This window comes from Apium graveolens, chromosome 11 (assembly GCF_009905375.1).
Source record: "Apium graveolens cultivar Ventura chromosome 11, ASM990537v1, whole genome shotgun sequence".
In the NCBI taxonomy this organism is placed as follows: Eukaryota; Viridiplantae; Streptophyta; class Magnoliopsida; order Apiales; family Apiaceae; genus Apium; species Apium graveolens.
In genome coordinates, this window is record NC_133657.1 from 36,992,615 (window position 1) to 37,014,289 (window position 21,675).

At 38.6% G+C, this 21,675-nt stretch overlaps 1 non-coding gene across 1 annotated transcript; it reads right to left on the reverse strand.

Annotated features, from left to right (window-relative positions):
- Positions 1–443: 443 nt before the first annotated feature.
- Positions 444–550, reverse strand: LOC141699002 (small nucleolar RNA R71). The gene has a single exon (XR_012565495.1). It is a non-coding gene; the product is annotated as a small nucleolar RNA R71 (small nucleolar RNA).
- Positions 551–21,675: the final 21,125 nt, after the last annotated feature.

A 21,675-nucleotide genomic window follows, 5' to 3' on the forward strand; every position in this document is an offset into this window, starting at 1 on the left:
TAGATTTTGAAGATTCGGATAAAGAAAGTGAACAGAAAGAACCGGTAATCATGGGTGATCGTATAGTTCCAGCAGATCCAGCTCTTATGGACTTTTCTCGGCCAAAAATTGATGACATTCGGTCAAGCATCATTCATCCGGCTATTCAGGCTAATACTTTCAAAATCAAGCTGGGCACTATGCAGATGGTGCAGAATTCTGTTTCTTTTGGAGGTGCTGCGACTAAAGATCCCAACATGCATATCAGGAATTTTGTCGAGATCTGCAGTACTTTCAAATATAATGGTTTTACTGATGTAGCTATCAAGCTGAGGCTTTTCCCATTATCTCTGAGGGATAAGGCTAAGGACTGGTTACATTCTTTACCAGCTGGGTCCATCACTACTTGGGAAGATCTTGCGCAAAAGTTTCTGGTGAAGTTCTATCCAATGGCCACGACTGCAACTATGAGGAGTGCTCTTACTCAGTTTGCGCAGCAACCAACAGAATCTATGTATGAAGCTTGGGAGCACTATAAGGAGATGTTGATAAAGTGTCCACATCATGGTATGCCTGACTGGATGGTGATCACTGGGTTCTACAATGGTTTGGGGGCTCAACCTCGGCCCATGCTCGATGTAGCAGCTGGAGGTGCCTTGTGGGCCAAAAGCTATACTGAAGCCTATAATCTTATTAAAACTATGGCTGCAAACGAGCATCAAAACCCAACTCAAAGGATGATGCCTGGGAAAGTAGCAGGTATTCTGAAAGTTGATGTAGCTACAACTATTGCAGCGCAGCTCCAAGCGCTGTCTATGAAGGCCGATTCTTTAGCCAACTATGGAGTCAATCAGGTAGCTTTGGTCTATGAGCTTTGTGTAGGCTCTCATGCTACGGATCAGTGTTTTCTTCTTAATGAATCTGTTTAGTATTTGAACAATTATCAGCGATCGCAACAGCCTGTGCCAGCTACTTATCATCCTAATAACAGAAATCATCCCAATTTCATCTGGAGCAATACTCAGGATGTTGTTCAGCAATCATATCAGCAAGCTGTAAGTAAGCAGTTTAATCCACCTGGATTCCCACAACCTCAGCAATATGCTCAAAGGCAATCATATCCTCAACAAGGAGGTGCTGGTCCACCTTCTAGTGCTGATTTCGAGGAGCTAAAGCTGTTGTGCAAAAGTCAGGTTGTTTCTATCAAGACCTTGGAGAATCAAATCGGTCAAATAGCCAATGTCGTGCTCAATCATCAACCTGGCACACTTCCCAGCGATACTGAAGTGACAGGTAGGAAGGAAGCAAAAGAGCAAGTCAAAGTTCTTGCCTTAAGGTCTGGAAAAGTTGCTAATGCTGAAAAAGCAAAAGATGGAGAAGCTGAAGTTGTAGATGAAGAAGAAAAGCAAAAGGAGAAAGAGGCGGAACCAATGAAGACTACTTTTGAACACACTCTGTCTGAGGGTAATATAGGGGAGAAACAGCTCTATCCTCCACCACCTTTTCCTAAGAGATTGCAAAAACAAAAGCTGGATAAGCAATTTGGTAAGTTTCTGGAGGTGTTCAAGAAACTTCACATCAACATACCTTTCGCTGAGGCTCTGGAGAAAATGCCTAGTTATGCGAAATTCATGAAGGGTATTCTTTCAAGGAAGGTGAAACTGGATGATCTTGATATCGTTGCTCTAATGGAAGAGTGCAGTGCTGTGTTGCAACAAAAATTACCTCCAAAGCTTAAGGATCCAGGTAGCTTCACCATTCCTTGCACTATTGGCAAGTTGTCATTCGACAAGTGCCTCTGCGATTTGGGAACAAACATCAATCTGATGCCGTTGTCTATCTTCAAAAAGCTGAATTTGCCTGATCCGAAGCCCACCTACATGTCTCCATAACTGGCTGATCGTTCAATTATATACCCACGAGGCATCGTGGAAGACTTGTTAGTAAAGGTGGATAAGCTCATCTTTTATGCAGACTTTGTCATTCTGGATTTCGAGGAAGATAAGAAGATTTCAATAATCTTGGGAAGGCCTTTCTTGGCTACAGGCCGTACCTTGATAGATGTACAAAAAGGTGAACTTACTATAAGGGTGCAAGATCAGGATGTGACATTCAATATATTCAATGTGATGAAATTCCCTACAGAAAATGAGGAGTGCTTCAAGGTGGATTTGATTGATTCTGCGGTAACTTCAGAACTTGATCATGTGCTAAGGTCTGAGGCCTTAGAAAAAGCCTTAGTGGGGGAATTTGACATTGAAGATGAGGAAGGCAATGAGCAACTACAATATCTAAATGCTTCTCCTTGGAAGCAAAAGTTAGACAAGCCATTTAAATCTCTTGGTAATACTGATCTCAAGAATGCTGAGGGAAAGCTCAAACCATCTATTGAGGAAGCACCTACTTTGGAGCTTAAACCATTACCTGGACACTTGAGGTATGCCTTTTTAGGTGATGCATCTACTTTGCCTGTTATTATTGCATCTGACCTTTCAGGTAGTGATGAGGAAAAGCTCTTGAGGATCTTGAGAGAATTCAAATCGACCATCGGATGGACTATAGCAGATATAAAAGGGATCAGCCCTTCATATTGCATGCATAAAATTCTGCTAGAGGAAGGTAGCAGGCTGACTGTTGAGCAACAGTGAAGACTTAATCCTATGATGAAAGAAGTAGTGAAGAAAGAAATTCTAAAGTGGCTGGATGCTGGAATCATATATCCTATTTCTGACAGTTCTTGGGTGAGCCCCGTGCAATGTGTACCTAAGAAATGAGGTATTACTGTGGTAGTAAATGAGAAGAACGAGCTCATCCCCACTCGAACAGTCACAGGATGGAGGGTATGCATGGACTACAGAAAGTTGAATAAAGCCACAAGGAAGGATCACTTCCCACTTCCATTTATTGATCAGATGCTTGACAGGTTGGTTGATCATGAGTATTATTGTCTTCTGGATGGCTATTCGGGTTACAATCAGATTTGCATTGCACCAGAAGATCAGGAAAAGACTACTTTCACTTGTCCATTTGGAACGTTTGCTTTTCACAGAGTTTCTTTCAGCTTGTGTGGTGCACCTGCCACTTTTCAGAGATGCATGATGGCTATATTCTCTGATATGATTGGAAATAATGTCGAAGTGTTCATGGATGACTTCTTCGTCTTTGGACATTTGTTTGATGAATGTTTGAATAATCTCTGTTTGGTGCTCAAAAGGTGTGTGGAAACTAATTTGGTGCTCAATTGGGAAAAATGTCACTTCATGGTGCAACAAGGCATCATTCTTGGGTATAAAGTCTCTAGCAAAGGGCTTGAGGTGGATAAAGCCAAGGTGGGAGTCATTGAAAATCTTCCTCCACCTATTTCTGTGAAAGGAATCCGTAGATTTCTTCGTCATGCGGGTTTTTATCGGCGTTTCATCAAGGACTTCTCTAAGATATCTAAGTCGTTGTGCAACTTGCTCGAGAAAGATGTGCCTTTCAAATTTGATGATGAATGCTTGGAAGCATTTGAGACTCTCGAGAAGAGTTTGATAACTGCACCAGTTATTACGGCACCTGATTGGACAGAACCTTTTGAGATGATGTGCGATGCAAGTGATTATGCAGTGGGAGCAGTGCTTGGGCAGTGCAAGAATAATATCTTTCATATGGTCTACTATGCTAGTAATACGCTTAATGGAGCTCAAATGAACTACACCACTACTGAGAAGGAGCTTTTGGCTAATAGTTTTTGGTTTCGAAAAATTTTGATCTTATCTACTTGGGACAAAGGTGACAGTATTCACTGATCACGCTGCCATTCGCTATCTCATCTCAAAGAAGGATTCGAAGCCTAGACTTATTCGTTGGGTGCTCTTGCTACATGAATTTGAGTTAGAGATCAAGGATTGAAAAGGTACTTAAAATCAAGTAGTTGACCATCTCTCTAGACTGGAGAATCCCGATTCTACTTCACTTGATAAGACATTGATCAACAAATCTTTTCCGGATGAGCAGTTGTTCGCAGTTCAGGAGGAAGAGCCATGGTTCGCAGATATTATGAACTATCTTGTCAGCAATATAATGCCTCCTAATATGAATACAGCTCAAAAGAAGAAGTTTTTGCATGAGGTGAAGTGGTACATGTGGGATGAACCATATTTGTTTAGACAAGGAGCTGACCAGATCATCAGGAGATGTATCACATTCTGTGGGACGGAGGGGATATTACCAGACTATCATTTCACAGTTTATGGTGGACATTATGGTGGTGAAAAGATAGCAGCTCGTATTCTTCAAGCATGTTTTTTCTAGCCTACGTTGTTTAAGGATCACATCAGTTCATTTTAAGGTGTGATCGTTGCCAAAGAGTTGGGAATCTTACTAGAAAGGATGATATGCCTTTAAATATGATGCTTGAAGTTGAGGTCTTCGATGTTTGGGGAATCGATTTCATGGGACCATTTATCTTGTCCTGCAATAATCAGTACATCTTGCTGGCAATCGATTATGTCTCGAAATGGGTAGAAGTCAAGGCTTTATCGACGAATGATGCAAATGTAGTGTTGAGTTTTTTTCATAAGCAGATATTCGCAAGATTTGGAATGCCACGAGTTATCATAAGTGATGAGGGGTCGCATTTATGTAATCGTAAGTTCACTTCTATGATGCACCGCTGCAATATGAATCATCGTATTGCTACTGCCTATCACCTGCAAACTAATGGTCAGGCTGAAGTGTCTAATAGAGAAATCAAGCGCATCCTGGAGAAAGTTGTTTGTCCGTCAAGGAAAGATTGGTCTTTGAAGCTCGATGAAGCTGTTTGGGCTTATAGAACAGCATACAAGACTCCACTTGGGATATCCCCGTTTCAACTTGTCTATGGTAAGGGATGTCATTTACCTACGGAGCTTGAGCAGAAGGCTTATTGGGCACTGAAGAAGTTAAACCTTGATCTGGATGCAGCTGGGAAGAAGCGAATGCTTCAGTTAAATGAACTTGATAAATTTCGACTTCAAGCGTACGAGAACAACAAAATGTACAAGAAAAAAGTAAAAAGGTGGCACGACAGGAAGCTATCTCCTAAGTCATTCGTGCTGGGGCAACAAGTTCTTTTATTCAACTCTCGTCTCCAATTTTTTCCTGGAAAGTTGAAATCAAGGTGGTCTGGACCATTTATCGTCAAAACTGTGTTTCCACATGGAGCGGTGGAAATTTTTGAGAACGATCCGGGCCAAGCATTCAAGGTTAATGGTCAGAGATTGAAACACTACTATGAGGATATGGGAAATCGGGAAGTGGTTAGTGCCGTTTTATTGTCAACTTGATCAAACTACTCTACGTCAAGCTAATGACGTAAAAGAAGCGCTTCTTGGGAGGCAACCCAAGATATGAGACCATAGGAACCCTTAGAATTTAGTACTCTATCCAAAACCTAAAAAAAAAATCAGAAAATTTGAAGGCAGAAAAGTTTTTTCCAGGAACCCCGCAGGCGCCCCCCTGCTAGTTCCTGACGGCCGCTTGCTGGTAGGCACCCGCCTGCCGGTTTCAGGCGACCTCCTGGAGGCCGACTGTTTGAATTTTTTTCCAGCCTTATAAAAAACCAAACAAAATAGAAAAAAAAACACAAAAACACAATTCCACAACATCAACCCCATTACCCACGATTTCCATCTCCTAATCACCCACAAACCCCACTCCTACTCTAATTCTAACCCTAATCTTACCCTATATATACACACATCCTCTCCATACACATCCATTATACTTTCAATTCTCAAAACTCTCTCCTACACACAAAACACAACTCTCAAACACTTATTCTCAGTTTCAATGGCCCCAAAGAGATCTCGAACTGTTGATAGCAGCAGCACCATTCCTACTGCTGATTCTTCGAGGGGTACTGTTGCGAGGCCCTGATTGGTGGATAGGGTTGCTGAGGAGGAGTATGCTAGGCTTCTGACTAAGCCGATTTTGAAGGAGAGGGGATTTTTGGCATCGGGGAGGAATGGTGAGTTATTGCCGATGATTGTAAAGAAATGGTGGATTACTTATTGTGAGTCACCGGAGGCGGTCCTGATGAGTGTGGTTCATGAGTTTTATGCGAACGCCAAGGCCGACAAGAATGGGTATACGGTTATTCGGGGGCTTACGGTTGATTATCAGCCCGAGGCGATTCACCGTGTTATTGGGCAGCGACAAAGGAAACCTCAAGAGGAGAATTGGAACAAGAAGACCCCCGAGGATTTTGACTCGAATTTGATTATTTCTACTCTCTATCATCCAGAAACAATGTGGAAGTTTAAGACGGGATCTAATGAGTATCATTCTTTTTCGGCTATTACGATGAACAGGTATGCCCGTGCATGGAATGCCTTTATTTGTGCTAATATTCTGCCTTCTTCGCATGCACATGAGGTTACAGTTGAGAGAGCCAGATTATTGTGGGGGATTCTGAATGAGGAGTATTATGTTGACCTTGGTGAGTTCATCTACCAAGGGATTTTGAAGTTTTTGAGGGGGAGTACGCATTATAACATTCCATATGCCTCTGTTGTCACGAAGCTGTGCAAAGCAGTTGGAGTCCACTGGCCTTCTTATGAGCAGCTGTAGATGCCGCCCGCTCCTATTGTTTCATTGATGCTGAATGTGATGCAGGAGTCGACGGGTGGTGAGCCCGAGGAGAATGGTTTGGGATATCATCTCCCAGAGGGACGTCCAGCAGCTGGTGCTACGATGGCTAGGCCCAGTCAGGCTCATGGCGAGGCAGGTTCTTCTAGAGCCCAGGGAGGTGATGGTTCAGAGATGGATGATGTCCAGTACAGGAGGCTTTCCAGGAGGATGGATGCGATGTACGAGTCGCAGAGTAGGTTTGCACAAGAGCTCACCCTAGCACTTGGGACTGCTTTCACAGGCCTTGGAGCTGACATCCAGTGGCCCGTTTTTGGTGAGGACTCTGCTTATCCGCCTCCTGACACTCCACCCTCTGAGGGTGATGATGATGATTTACTCCGTTTTTGTTGAATCTTGTTAGGTTGACATGCATGCTAGAAACACTTGTAATTTCACTAAGTTTTAGAGTATGCTTAAGGACTAGATTATTGTCATGGTTTGATGATTTTTGAGGTTAATCTATTGATTATGCTTAGAATGTATGATAGGCTCTTAATGATAAAAAGGCATAAAAAGATAAAATTGGAGTAAAAATTGGAATTCATTGCTATTCGTGGCTAGGTGTCAATTGGCTAGTAGCCGGCTCGTATTGTATGCGAGTAGTCTAGGGTTGAGCAAGATGGAGCGAAACGCACTTGCTCAGAGAAAAAAAAAGAAAAAAAATAGAATATGGTTTCATGCATAATTGATCACGAGTGAGCTCTTTGGTATTCGAGCTATTAAGTTCTTAGGGAACTTTGCGCCTAGTGACCAAAGGCTTTTATAGTCTGGGATCTGCTAACCTAACACTCGCTAAATGGATGCCATTGTATAAGTCTTTTGTGGACCTCACTCATTGCACGATCAAATAAGCATTTGTTTCTTGTGTTGAATAAAAGCATGATTCCGTAATAAGCTCCAGTGATCTTGAAGTGTTATAAGTCATTTTGTGTCTAGAATTTATTCTTCGTATAATCTTGTGATTGCCTTGAGGATAATTGAGTTATGATAATTGATCGAGTTTCGAAGCATATCTGTTAAGCATTCACATACATCACGTTTCTAGTTATATGTTATCTTGCGTAATTTGATTGATCTTTAGTCACCTAATTGCATTTGTTGAGATGTCATGTGTTGGTTGGTTTAGTCATTGCGATGGGAATCACTGCATTTCATGTAGTTTGCATTCACGCATGTTTTTATTTTGTTTTTGAGTCTGTGACGCTTGAGGACAAGCATCGATTTAAGTTTGGGGGTGTGATAAGTGGCATTTTATACCACTTAGAACGTCTTATAATGGCTTGAATTGATGTCTTGAAATCAAGAATTTTGTGTATTTGATGCATTTTTTAGTGTGTTTGCATTTCAGGGTATTTTATCATAATAAGCCTAGGGAAGTACTTGGGATCAGTTGCAGGGAGTTGTGCGAAGAATTCAGCAAAAACAGAAGAAAAATGGGATTTTTCCAGAAGGGTCGCAGGCGCCTGCCTGGAGCTTGCGGGCGACCACCTAGAGAGCAGGCGCCCGCGTGGGATTGGAGGCGGCCGCCTGGGGTCGGATTTTCAGATTCTAATTTTTATTAATTCGTATCCTATTGGACTTCTGAGACTGCTGTTTCTTGTGGACTTCTATGTAAGTAATCTTGAGAGACGTTTCACAATATGAAGCAACAAGTATCAATCAAGCAAGGAGCAAGAAGAGAAGATTGAGAAGACCGTTTTAGCACACCGCAACGAAGAAGAGGAAGCATACGTTATCTTGTGATTCTTTTATTCATTGTAACAGTGGATGCTAGCTTTCTTTACTTTGAACCTTATTACTCTTATGACGTACTCTGGTTTTAATAAGTATTTTATTAGTTTATATTATCGTGTTATTATCATGTTTTCATATGAACCCATGGTGACGATGAGTTTTATCATGGGCTAATCATGATCATGGGATCATAGCGGATTTACTATGGGTTTCTTTAGTTAATTTTTTAATTCCTTGGTATGTGATGATTGTATGATATCTAGTTTAGGTTGGGCTTATTCGTTTTATGTGCGTCGTGATCATATACGATAGCCTGTTAATCTCTTGTAAAGCGACAGTGAATCTTGAGATTTAGAACTTGCCATGCTAGCATAGGTTCATGTATTGTATGCATGATTAGTGGGTAACTCTAACCGTTTTACTTGCCCTGTGTGATCATAATGAATAACTTGCACTTAAATCGTTATGATGTCAAATTCTGTAGACATATAGGGTCTCAACATAATTGATGCCTATTCAACTTCTATCTTAATTATGGATGTTTGGTAGAATGGTACTTGTACAACGAAAGTTGGCTTTTATCAGTTTCGTGTTGTTCGATTAATATCATCACTGTTACATGCTAAGGGTAATAACAATGACTATTGAATGAAGTAGTAATGAAATTATGATCTCATGTGTGTTTAACATTGTTAATTCAAGTGTTAATTTAAGTGTTTTATTCTCGTAGTTAATTGTAGCTAATAATTAGTTAATAAACCTTAAGTGTTATTGTCTTAACATTGAGAAGTAATCTTACATTGGTGCGTAAGTGTTAATTAAATATAATTAGTCTGAGTCTCTGTGGGAACGAACTAGAAATCATTCTATATTACTTGCGAACGTGTATACTTGCGTGAATTATTAGCGCATGCTTTATGCCTAACACTATGACCTCAACTAACTAGATGACTAGACTACCCCATCACTGGTCCTGAATCAATCACCAGAGCCGGTCAACTCCCACACTCTCTCTATCGCAAGACGGAAAATGTAATCATCCTACCTCCTGGATATCCTGTCATGTTTGTCTCCATGAAGTTATCGGAGTCTCGCACGGGCCATAAGATCTATCCCAGTTAGCTCTCTCCTAAGAGATTGGGGTATGGTAGCTCTAGTCTCATGAGCCCGTGCACGTCTACCAGCTCTCTCTGCATCGAACTCTCTCCTGGCCTAATCCAGCCGGGCCTCAGCAACAACCACTCGAGTCCTCAGAACATCCTGAACATAGCCTTGAGCTAACAAAGACTGCCTATGGGCAGGGTCGAGAGGTGGTGAATCCGGATCCGCTGTGGGTGCCCCCTCGGTCTGCCTAGGCTCGGGAGTAGGGGTCTCCGAGCTATCATCATAGGGGCTCCAAGATAGTGGTGTAGGGGTAGGACCTCTGACCACGGGAAGTGAGGGTAGGGGGTACCAGTATACTCCACGATAGCACCGACATGCTCCTCAGCTATTGGGACCTCATCTGGGTCCTCCTCATCTGAAATTGCAACAACCTCTGTCTCTGACTCCTCTGAGGGGTCCTCCTGATCCTCGGTATCTAATAGTGCCTCATCATGCTCACGCTCGAACATCTCTGGGTCCTCTATCTCATGCGCCTACACATTAAATGAGCTATGTTACTATCATGATACTTATAGAATTCTCGTAAGGGTTTTAACTGTCGGTGCTACTTCAAGTAGTACGACTATGAACTTGGCAAAAGTTCTTATTATCTTTGTGAGTTTATTATTATATTGTTGCATCATCTCTGAGGTTTATAACGCTTAGCTCTGATACCATTTCTGTAACACCCCCAGATCCGGGGTCGGGAATCGGGGTCGTCACGGTCTTTCTTTCCATAAATATCACTTAACTTAATTAAATATAAATAACCTCATGATGTGACCCCACAATAACACACACCACAATACTTTATAGTCTCAGAGATGAAATTGAAATAAGTACAGTCATTGAAATCCATAAGCTAAAAGTTATTACAACCCAAAATGATTACCTAATAAGTTTACAGTTAATTGCCATTACCCGACACAAGTTATAATTATGCATAATTGATTCCCAAAGTAGAATGTTTGGTCTATAGATAGATCTACCTCTGCAGCTATGGCAGCTATGATAACAACGGGAAGACGCGGGACGCTTTCCACACTCTTGTGTTGGGTCTGCTTGAGTCTGGCCATCCTTCCTAACTGTTGTTGTGTGATGAAGAAATGAAGCAAGAGTGAGCATTCCAGCTCGCAAGATAATATATAGTTTAATCAATAATGCAAGTATCTAAATAGATAACTTACCGGAAGTATTTATCAAGTGTAAGATAATTACTTACTGGATATAAGCTTAAAGGAAGATGAAGTTTAAAATACTTCAATATACTTATATCATTTTATAAAACTACTTGAACTATCACTGTTCAAATTATAATAAGTTTTCAAAGGTTCATCACATAGATGAGACTTCAACATAAGACTTGAATAGATTCAATCTTTGAATTATCATTTAAAAGAAATGGAGTTACGGGATACTTCATTTATTTCCCGATATATATACACCTATATATATCTCTCATATATTCCTTGAAAACCTCTATCATGAAAAGTATAAATAGAGTTGTAACATCCAATGAATTTGGAAAGAAGAGAATTTTGGCATAAACCTGATATCTTGCTGATCAGGCAAAGATACCAATAAGTAACCTTTTCTACAAGTAGATGGATGAATCCCCCACCGGTCATCACCCTAGCCGTATTAGGACCTTGTGTTGGACCGCCACCCGGCCTCTTACGCGTTGATGGACTGCCACCTAGTCACTTACACTTTGATAGATCGTACCCCGGCCTGTCGCTTATGCCGACTCAACTAGATGGACTTACTTCCCGAACGTTGGGCAAGTAATCAAATTGTTTTCTCAAAACAGCAACCTCGTTGCGAATATAAAATACACCACAAAGACGGATCCCTCAGATTTTTGAGCGAGTATTCAAGTCCCCTTCGAAAGGAAGATCTTAAATTTGAAAACGAGTTTTGGGATCCGCTCTAGCCTTTAAAAACATTTTAAAGACTCGAAAATATTTTTGAAAGCGTTTAGAGTAATAATGATTTAATAAAATAAATCAGTCCCGATAAGTTTAGAAAATATCTGAATATTATTATTTAAATAATATTCCCAAAAAGGATAATATTTATAAAATTAATTGAATTAAAAGTTGTAAAATTCATACTTGAAACGAATAATAAATAAAAAAAGATATACTTATACGAAAGTACGATCTTTATTTGAATAATCGAAAATAAGTTTGATTATTATTCAAAACCATCGAATATACCTTATTCGATTAATAGTTATAGAAAACTATATATATATATGTACATATATTATACTCAGGAACATCGACTCCCGGTTTAGAAAAATGTTCACCTTTGGGTCCCCTATACTAAGGGTATACGCAACTACTGCTTATCTCTAGCATAGGTATTATGCAGTTTATAAGCAATTGAATCGATAACAAGATATCAAGATTACCAAATAGGCATGCATATATATCATATCAACATGCTCCAATATATCGCAAAATTTTCTAATAACAATCATGCACTTGTCACAAGATAATGCATAGACATATATACATCACAACAACAGTATAATGGGTAGAAAACATGCCTGAGCGACTGGGGGTGGTAAAAGGCCTGGAGCGAGTCTTGTAACCTATAAACAACATATAAGTTGGAATTAGACCATGGTCTCTTAAGAAACTAGACTTTAACCAATTGGACCCTAACATTCGCTTTTGCGCTTAACGATTCACATAAGTCGCTCGAGTACCCTCGGCTCCACCATTTTTATAAAATTAACCGTTTAACTTTTTAAGGCGACTCTTTCGCGAATACTCTTCCAACTGACCAAATAATCTACATAATTGTTTCATACTCCAATTAGTCATTTAAGGACCTTAACTAAGGTTTCAAAGTAAAGCGAGGGGTAATGGTTCACTCGTGAAACGCCGTTACTTAAAAAGGTTGTTTCTCCTAAACCGTACATCGGAACCAAGCGAACCACATATCAAAATGAATATTACGACACGATCTAGCTAAACATGGCAAAGTTACAAATTAGTCAGTTAGCTTTCTATCCCGAACACTAAGAACAAGCAGTTGAATGAAAACGGGCATTATGACGGCTATGTTTATGCGATTACCAATGTTTAAACTATTCCAATCAACCATAAACCAACTCATAACCATCAATACAACCAAACTTCATCCAAACCTTACTACATCAGTCCATAACCTCAAGATTTTCCAACTCATTCAATCACAAACAAGAGCTACTAACTATACTTAAGGTTCATTAACCAATAACCAAGATTCATAGCTCAAAATCACTACAAATCCAACCAAACTCTAAACAAAAAAGAATCATGCTACTCATAAACTATATCAATCAAAACCACTCCTAAATACTCAAAAGTAAAGCTAGGGTATGAGATTTTACATTCCTTGGTGAGTAGAAGTAACTAAGAAGCTTGAAATAGCCCTTGAAAGTCCTTACCAAAGCTAGATCTAACCAAAAATATAAGATCAAACAATTATAATTCTTGAAAACACTATTCACTCTCTTCTTAAATGATTTATTGAAAAAGATTTTGAAGGAATTTGTGGCTTAGATTCCTAGGATAGCCATAACTAAGCATAAAAGGACCTAGGATAATTACCTTACAAAATAACAAAGCTTGGATCTTGAGTTTTGAATTTTTTCTTCTTCTAGAAACAAAGGGGCCCAGAGCTTTGTTCTTGGAGAACAAAGTCAACTTCTAATTTTTGTGTTATGATATTTTTGTTGGTTGCTTCCCCTTTTTGGCTTGGCTACGTTTTAGAATTTACCATGGTAAATTTTACTTGGCCAATAATCATCCAACAAAACAAACCTTCTTGTCATGCTAATGTCATCATGATTGTGTCACTTTTAAACACATGTCTTCTTGTGGTGTGATGACATCATCATCCACTAACCTCTTATCTGTTATACGGTTCGCTTAACTTTTGTTCTCGTTTGTCGTTTGAGGGATCATATCCGGTATCTTATTACTTGGGTTCCCTTAACCTTTCTCAAATATTATATATTCCTTTTATGATTTTCTCTTATAATCCTTGAATTTAAATCCTTTTAATCATATTACCTCATAATCAATTCTTTCGGTATCTGGTGGATTTTCGGGAAAAATCAAAGTGTTCAAAATTGAATTCTGACGATCTTTACATACACTCATATACTCTATGGAGTAGTAATAAAATCTCAGAATATTAATAAAAGAACTCCCACATAGTGTGGTATGAAAAATTTCCTTAATCAACATAATCAGCAGAATTACTATTCATAAGTATTACAAAAAGTCCAAAAATTTGAAGTTATTACAGTATATCTTGTTGGCGGTCGATTATGTATCGAAATGGGTTGAAGTTAAGGCATTGCCAATGAACGATGCTAAGGTAGTGCTTAATTTTCTTCACAAGCAGATACTCACAAGATTTGGAACTTCAAGAGTCATAATAAGTGATGAGGGGTCGCATGTAATAACCCCAATTTTTGGGAATTTTTGAAACCCTTATGAATAGTGTTTTTGCTGAATGAGAAAACTTTTCATGCCACGCTATGTAGGGGTTCTGTTATTGATCTTATGGGATATTATTAGTACTCTATGTGGTATATAAGTGTATGTAAAGATCGTCAGAATCCAATTCCGAACACTTTGATTTTTCCCGGAAATCCACAATATACGGAGAGAATTGAGTATAAGGTAACAGGATAAAAAGGATTTAAATTAAAGGATTATAAGAGAGGATCATAAAAGGAATATAATATATTGAGAAAGGTTAAGGGAACCTAAGTAATAAGATCCCGGGTATGATCCCTCAAACGATAAACGAGAACGAAAGATAAGCGAACCGTAAAACAAATAAGTGACCAAGAGACAAGCTTGTACAAGAAGCCAGGGATTGTGACATCATCAAACCACAAGGTGTGGACAAGTGGGAGCATAATGACATGTGCAAGGTGACACAAGCATGACATAGGGAAGGAGGAGGTGTGGTTGGTTTATAACCACACAAATAAAAGGTTAATTAAGTCATTAACCAAAAACAACACAAAAATCAACCAACCAAGCAAATCATTTCATTTTCATCAAACAAAACACAAAAATATCATTCTTCCCAAGCTAGCTCTCGGCCCATTTCTTAAAATTTGAAGATCCAAGCTCCACCACTTATTATTTAGCAAGGTAATTATCCTAGCTTCTCCTAGTTAAGTTACATACTTCCTATAAGTTTAAGCTTCTAATTCCAAGCCAATCTTTTTCTATAAATCAAGGAAGAAGATGGTGAATAGTAACCTTCAAGAAATAACTTTAGTTTTCTTGGATTTTTATGAAAGATTAAGGTTATACAAGCAAGGATCAAGGTTCTTTTAGGCATTCAAAGCTCTTGGGTTGTGTCAGGAAGCTTCAAGGAGGTATAAACAACTTTCACCTTTAACTTATAGTTTGAACTTTGAGTTTTGATGAGTTTATGGATGGATTAATGTCTATATAGAAATATCCATGTATGTATAGCAAGATCCATGTATGTTAGATAGTTGGGTTGGATTTGTGGTGATTTTGGATATGAATCTTGGTTAATGGTTAATGAATCTTAAGTTATGGATTAGTAGATCATGTTTGTGGTTGAATAAGTTGGAAAACCTTGAGATTATGGACTGACTTTGCCTTGATATAAGTTGTGTTTGATGTATTGATGATGGTTGGGTGGTTTATAGTGAATTGGTAAAGAATTGGAGTGGTATAAATATTGGTAATCGCGTAAACATAGCCGTCGTAATGTCCGATTTTCTTTGGACTGTTTTTGTGCATAGCATTAGGACCCGAGAACCCCCTGCTAGATTGTGACCACTGCCATGTTTAGATAGCTCATGTTACGAGCTTCGTTTTGATATGTAGTTCGTTCGATTCCGATTTACGGTTTAGGAGAAACGACCGTTTCAAGTAACGGCGTTTCGCGAACGAAACTTTTTCCCTCGCCTTACTTTGAAATGTAGGTTAAAGACCAAAAAGGGTTAATTAATGTATGAAACATTTATGGTAAGTGTTTTAGGCAGTTGGTAAGTCACTCGCGAAGGAATCGCTTTAAAACTCGTAAAGGTTAAATTATTAAAAATGGTGGAGCCGAGGGTACCCGAGTGACTTAAGCGAATCAGTGAGCGCAAAACAAGCGTTAGAGTCTAAGTTAGTTAAAGTATAGATTCACAAGTGACTTTGGTTTAATTCCAACTTACTTGTTGTTTATAGGTTACCAGACTCGTCCCGAGCCATTCGTAACCCCCAGTCGCTCAGGCAAGTTTTCTACCCGTTATAACTGTTGTTGTGATGAATATATGTATATGCATTATCTTGTGATAGATGCATGTTGGTTAATTAGCAATTTTTGCGATATATTGGAGCATGCTGATATGGTATATATATGCATGCCTGTTTCATATTCTTGAAATTTATATCTGTTGGTTCAGTTGATAATACCTATGCTAGAGAATAGCGGTAACTTGCATATACCCTTAGTATAGGGACCCAAAGGTGAAAATATTTTCTAAAAATCGGGAGTCGAGGATCCCGAGTAATCTTGTATATATGGATATGGATATATATATATATATATATTTATATATATATATATGGTTATAGTTTTCCAAACTATTAATCGAATAAGGTTTATTCGATAACTTTAACTTTATTTATTTATTTGAATATTATTTCGAATATTATTCGAGGGCTTATGACTCTTTTATATTATTTATTGAATATTATTTGAATATTCATTTGAGGATGTATGACTCCTTTATTTTATTTAATGAATATTATTTATAATATTCATTCGAGGTATTATGACTCAGCTTATTTTATTTATTGAATATTATTTGAATATTCATTTGAGGATCTATGACTCCGATTATTTGCTGAAATATATTCTTTATTTCATTAGAGAATAAACTGTTAATAATCAAACTTATTTTCGATTATTCAAATAAAGATAATACTTTCATATAAGTATATCTTTGGTTATTTAATACTCGTTTCAAGTATAAGTTTTAAAACTTCTACTTCAATTATTTTTATAAAAGGTTATTCTTTATGGGAATATTATTTAATTAATAATATTCAGATATTTTCTAATATTCTGGGGACTGATTTACTTCATTAAATCAGCCTTACTCCAAACACTCTTTAAAGTGTTTTCGAGTCTTCAAAATGATTTTTAAAAGTCAGAGCGGATCCCAAAACTCATTTTTATATTTAAGATCTTCCTTTTTAAAGGGGATTTAAATACTCGCTCAAAACCTGGGGAATCCGGCTCTGTGGTGTATTTTATATTCGCAACGAGGTTGCAGATTTGGTAAATGATTTGATTACTTGCCCAATGTTCGGGAAGTAAGTCCATTTGATTGAGTCGGCATAAGCGACAGGCCGGGGTACGGTCTATTATTGTGTAAGTGGCTGGGTGGCAGTCCATCAACGCGTGAGGGGCCGGGGTACGGTCGAGCGCGAGGTCCTAATGCGGCCAGGGTGATGACCGGTGAGGAATTCATCCATCTACAGTAGAAAAGGTTACTTATTGGTATCTTTGCCTGATCAGCAAGATATCGGGTTTATGCCAAAATTCTTTTCCTTTCCAAAATTCATTGGATGTTTCAAACTCTGTTCATACTTTGCATAACAGAGGTTCCAGGAAATGTTTAAAGGGATATATATATGTGGATATATATATATCGGGACTAAATAAAGTATCTCATAACTTTTTCATTCAATAATATTTCAAAGATTGAATCTATTCAAGTCTTATCTTGTGGTCTCATCAGTGGGATGAACTTTTGAAATTGATTATAACTTGAACGGTGGTAGTTCAAGTAGTATTTGGGAATGATATAAGTGTAGTGAAGTATTTGGTAACTTCATCTTTTAAACTTATATCTAATTAATAATTGTCTTATGAATGACAAAGATTTTCAGAAAAACGTTGAGACAAGGTTAGATATATGAGATCACCTTGCAACGATATTTTTTTATATACAGTTATACACTGGGACTTTGTGTATATTATGCATGGAAGAGGACTTCCAATATTTTGAAAAGTATATATGTATATATATATACTGAATATTTTGCGACTTCATCGCATTAAGTTATCAACTTGGTTCATTTCTTTTGACCAAGACTTTCATGAGTATTATGAGTAGACTCATATACTGTAAATAATTATGCATATTATTTTGGTGGGCTTGCTGCTCACCCTTGCTTTCTTCTTTCATCACACAACATCAGATAGACAAGATGAACCGGACCAAGCTCCCGATTCGCAAGAGGTTAGAAAACGTTCGGCAGTCTTCTGGAAGCGTTGATGCTGCTGTAGCTGAGGTAGGAACTACCAATAGGCTAGGCTTTCAACTTTTGATGTACCAGACTTATGTATAATATGAATTGTAATAATGGCAAATAAAATGTAAATCTATTCAGAAAACCTTTTAAGGTGTATTGGCAGATAATTGTGGAATATAATTACTTGTGGTTATATTTTTTTGATGTTCATCTCTGAGACTATAACGGGTTGTGGTGTGTGTTAGTGTGGGGTCACAGCATAAGGTTATTTTTATTAAGTAAGTGAAGTGGTATTGTGGAATGAAAGACCGTGACGACTCGGATCCCCGACCCCGGATCTGGGGGTGTTACAGAAATGGTATCAGAGCTAAGCGTTATAAACCTCAGAGATGATGGGACGTTAAGATAATAAGTTAACTAAGATAATAAGAACTCTTGCCAAGTTCATAGTCGGGCTACCTAACGTAGCACTGACAGTTAAAACCCTTATGAGAACCCTTATAAATATCGTGATAGGAGCGTAGTTCGTTATCGTATATGGTAGCGGGACTCCGAACCCTGATGTTGAGGAGCAACATCGCGATGATATTTTATTACTAATTGGAGATCGGATTGTGGATCCGATAGAGTGTCCTAATGCAGGACCGGATGATGTTGATATTGAGGATTTAGCGGTTGAGGATGTTGTCCTAGAAGGGATAGTTGTTGAGGAGGATCCCATGGAGGATCCTGACAGGATTGGATAAAGGACCACTGATGAATTGATGACCATGGTTTGGTCGACTACCAGAGGTAGGATTGGCCGATCACTACCGGAGGTTCGTTCAAGTTGTAAAGATAGTAGCCCCTTTAACGCGGCTTACTCGTAAGACTGAGAAGTTTGAATGGACAGAGAAATGCGAGAACAGCTTTCAAGAACTGAAGCAAAGATTGGTGATGGCCCCTATGCTGGCGTTGCCGGATGGAAAAGGAGATTTTGTGAAGTATAGTGACGCTTCGCACTAGGGCTTAGGGTGCGTGCTTATGCAGCACGGTAAGGTAATCGCGTACATGTCAAGACAATTAAGGTAATATGAAATTCGATATCCCCGCCCATGAGCTTAGGCTCGTGGCAATAGTTTTGCCCTAAAGGTTTGAGGCACTACTTGTATGGAGAGAAGTATGAGATTCACAAACCATAAGTACTCTAGTACATTTTCCCATAGAGAGAGCTCAACATATGCCCGAGGAGGCGGTTAGAGCTAATCAAGAATTATGATTGGGAGATTCTTTATCATTCGGGGAAAGCCAATGTGGTGGCTGATGCCCTTAGTAAGAAGGAGAGACTCAAGAGGTTAATGTCTTTGGGAAAGTTGATAAGAGATTTTGAAAAAAAAAATGGAAATAGATATGAAGGTAACCGGAGCCGGTACCGAAAAGCTGTTTGAGATTGCAATACAGTCCGAATTATCGGAAAAGAGCATATTGTGCCAGAGAAAGGTGATGAATGAAGGCAGAGAGCCAACAAATAAATATGAGATTAATACCGAGAAAGAGGATAAGGGAATAATGAGGTATTCCTATAGAATTTGGGTTTCGAAAGTTCAAGAGCGTAAGGATGAGAACTTAGATGAGAGCCATAGTTTGAGGAATAAGATTTAGAGCAAACCCTGAACGTGATAGTCAGGGAGGTCGCCATCAAGATAGAAGGAACCCATGACATAATGGAGAGGAAAATGAGGATTTTAAATTAAAAGATGACCCCAATTATGGGGAGTAGGATGAAACATTTCATACTAAGGAAACAGAAAGTCGAGTAAGGAAAGGAGAACCGAGACGGTACTCCTATACGGCAATTCATGGACCTATCTAGAAAGAACTTAGACTATTATCCCCAACCACCACCCTGAGGAGACAGTGCGGTGAGAAATTCTTTCAGGACCTTTAAATCGCTAAGCTCTCAGAGTTCCAAGGAACAAGCTGACCCAGTCGAGGCAAGAGCCTGGGTAAAGGAGATATAGGAATCATTTGAGATTCTAAATGATTGACGAATCACAAAAGACTGTTTTTATCACTTACCCTCCTAAGAGAGAGACCACCCGCCGGTAAAAGGCCAAGGAAGGCACGGAGCAAGAGATTATAATAAACTGATTTAAGTTCAGTCAATTGTTTTCGGGAAAGTAATTCCCAAAGATAAGGAGATAGTGTAAAAGCTTTAGAGCCAGAACAAAGGCAGACGAGTATGATAAATTATGAATCTAAGTTGTAAAAGTTATCAAGATTCGTTCTGAGGACACGAATCCAGAATGACGGGATGTTTGAAATCAATGCTTATGTTGTGTTGGTTCATGAAATAATGATAAGAGAAAGGAAAATAAAAAGAAATTGAAGTGGAAAGGAATATAACGGCAATAGAGTTTGAGGTATGATAAGGGAGTTGGGTATGAGGAAACCCTAACGACTCGTAGCAATAGAAATAGAAAAGTATGCATTCGTCAGGATGAGGGTGATTCAACATAAGTTAAAATTGATGGTTGAGGGCATAAGAGATACATATAGTTTATCCCCTGTAAGTTGGGAGGATTCGAGGAAACCTTGAGATAATTCGAAGGATAAATAATGAGACGCGGATAGACTAAGGGGATAAGGAAGTAAGAAATTAGGAAAAATTGGATGAAGGAAGTGACCTTCAAGAAGGAAATGTAAGACCGGTGGCTTGATACCCAGAAAGGGAGACGCCAGGTATGAAAGATATCCCAACATTGAGATGACTGTTGAGATAAACAACAAAAGTAAATAAGGAATTATTAAGAAGAAGTTCACGTTGAACACGACCAATATCTTCCAGAACATCCTTGTTATCGTTACCAAATTAGGCAAGACAAGCGGATGACCATTGTTATCTTTTGGAGGCCATATGGATTGACCTCAATTTGAATAAGGATGCTATTATGAAGTGAGGTATAGACTATCGAGATGGGGAATGTTGAATAAGATAATCTATCAAGGATATATGACTTGATTTATCCATGGAAGGATGCAGGTACCTTTTAAAGGTGGAATTAAGGATAGAACATCGGTAACTTAAAATGAATCCTAAGGGGAATGCATAAAGGTTGGCATTTCACCCTTAGTAGGGATAGTATGAGTTTGACAGTATGAATTGGGAAGGATTAAGGTATTAACAACCTTTAAGGATCAATGGAGAAATTTTTTCAGAAGTATATAGACAATGGTTCTACTATTAGTAAATGGTATTGTGATATGCCCTGTATCTAGGGAATACAGGAGGAACGATTGAAGGATAACCTTAGAGGTTTTATAAGGAAAAAGGTAATATTCAAAATTCTCAAGAATAGAAATGTGGATAAAGGAAATATGACGTAATTATAATGATGCCAAGTGGGGCACGTGTTAAACCACGAGAAAGTATGGATCGAACCAGTAATGGTCGAAATTGTTCAGGGCAATTAGGACTTAAGAAAAAAAAAATGTTCTAAGTATGATTGAGAGTCAGTCTTGACAGTGATTAGCCTCTAAAGACTGAGGCAATAACTTATGGAAAAATGGTGATATTTTTTTCCCATCTGATTTTAAGGAAAACATCTTCACATAAGCTGTGATTGAAATGAGGTAGAAAATTTAGTTGAAGGTGGTTAAAAGACATTGATTATAAGGAACTATTACTATCAGGAAAGGCCAAAGAGGTGGCCGACACTTTAACGGTAAAAGGATAATTATAGGCGCTTGTGCCAAAGGAATACAGTGATGATGGTTAAAGCTATGAAGGTTGTATTATGGTTTGGAAGATTGACATTCCTTCTGATGACTGTGCAATACCCAACCGTAATAGTAGTTCGGTAAAGGTTTAATTCGT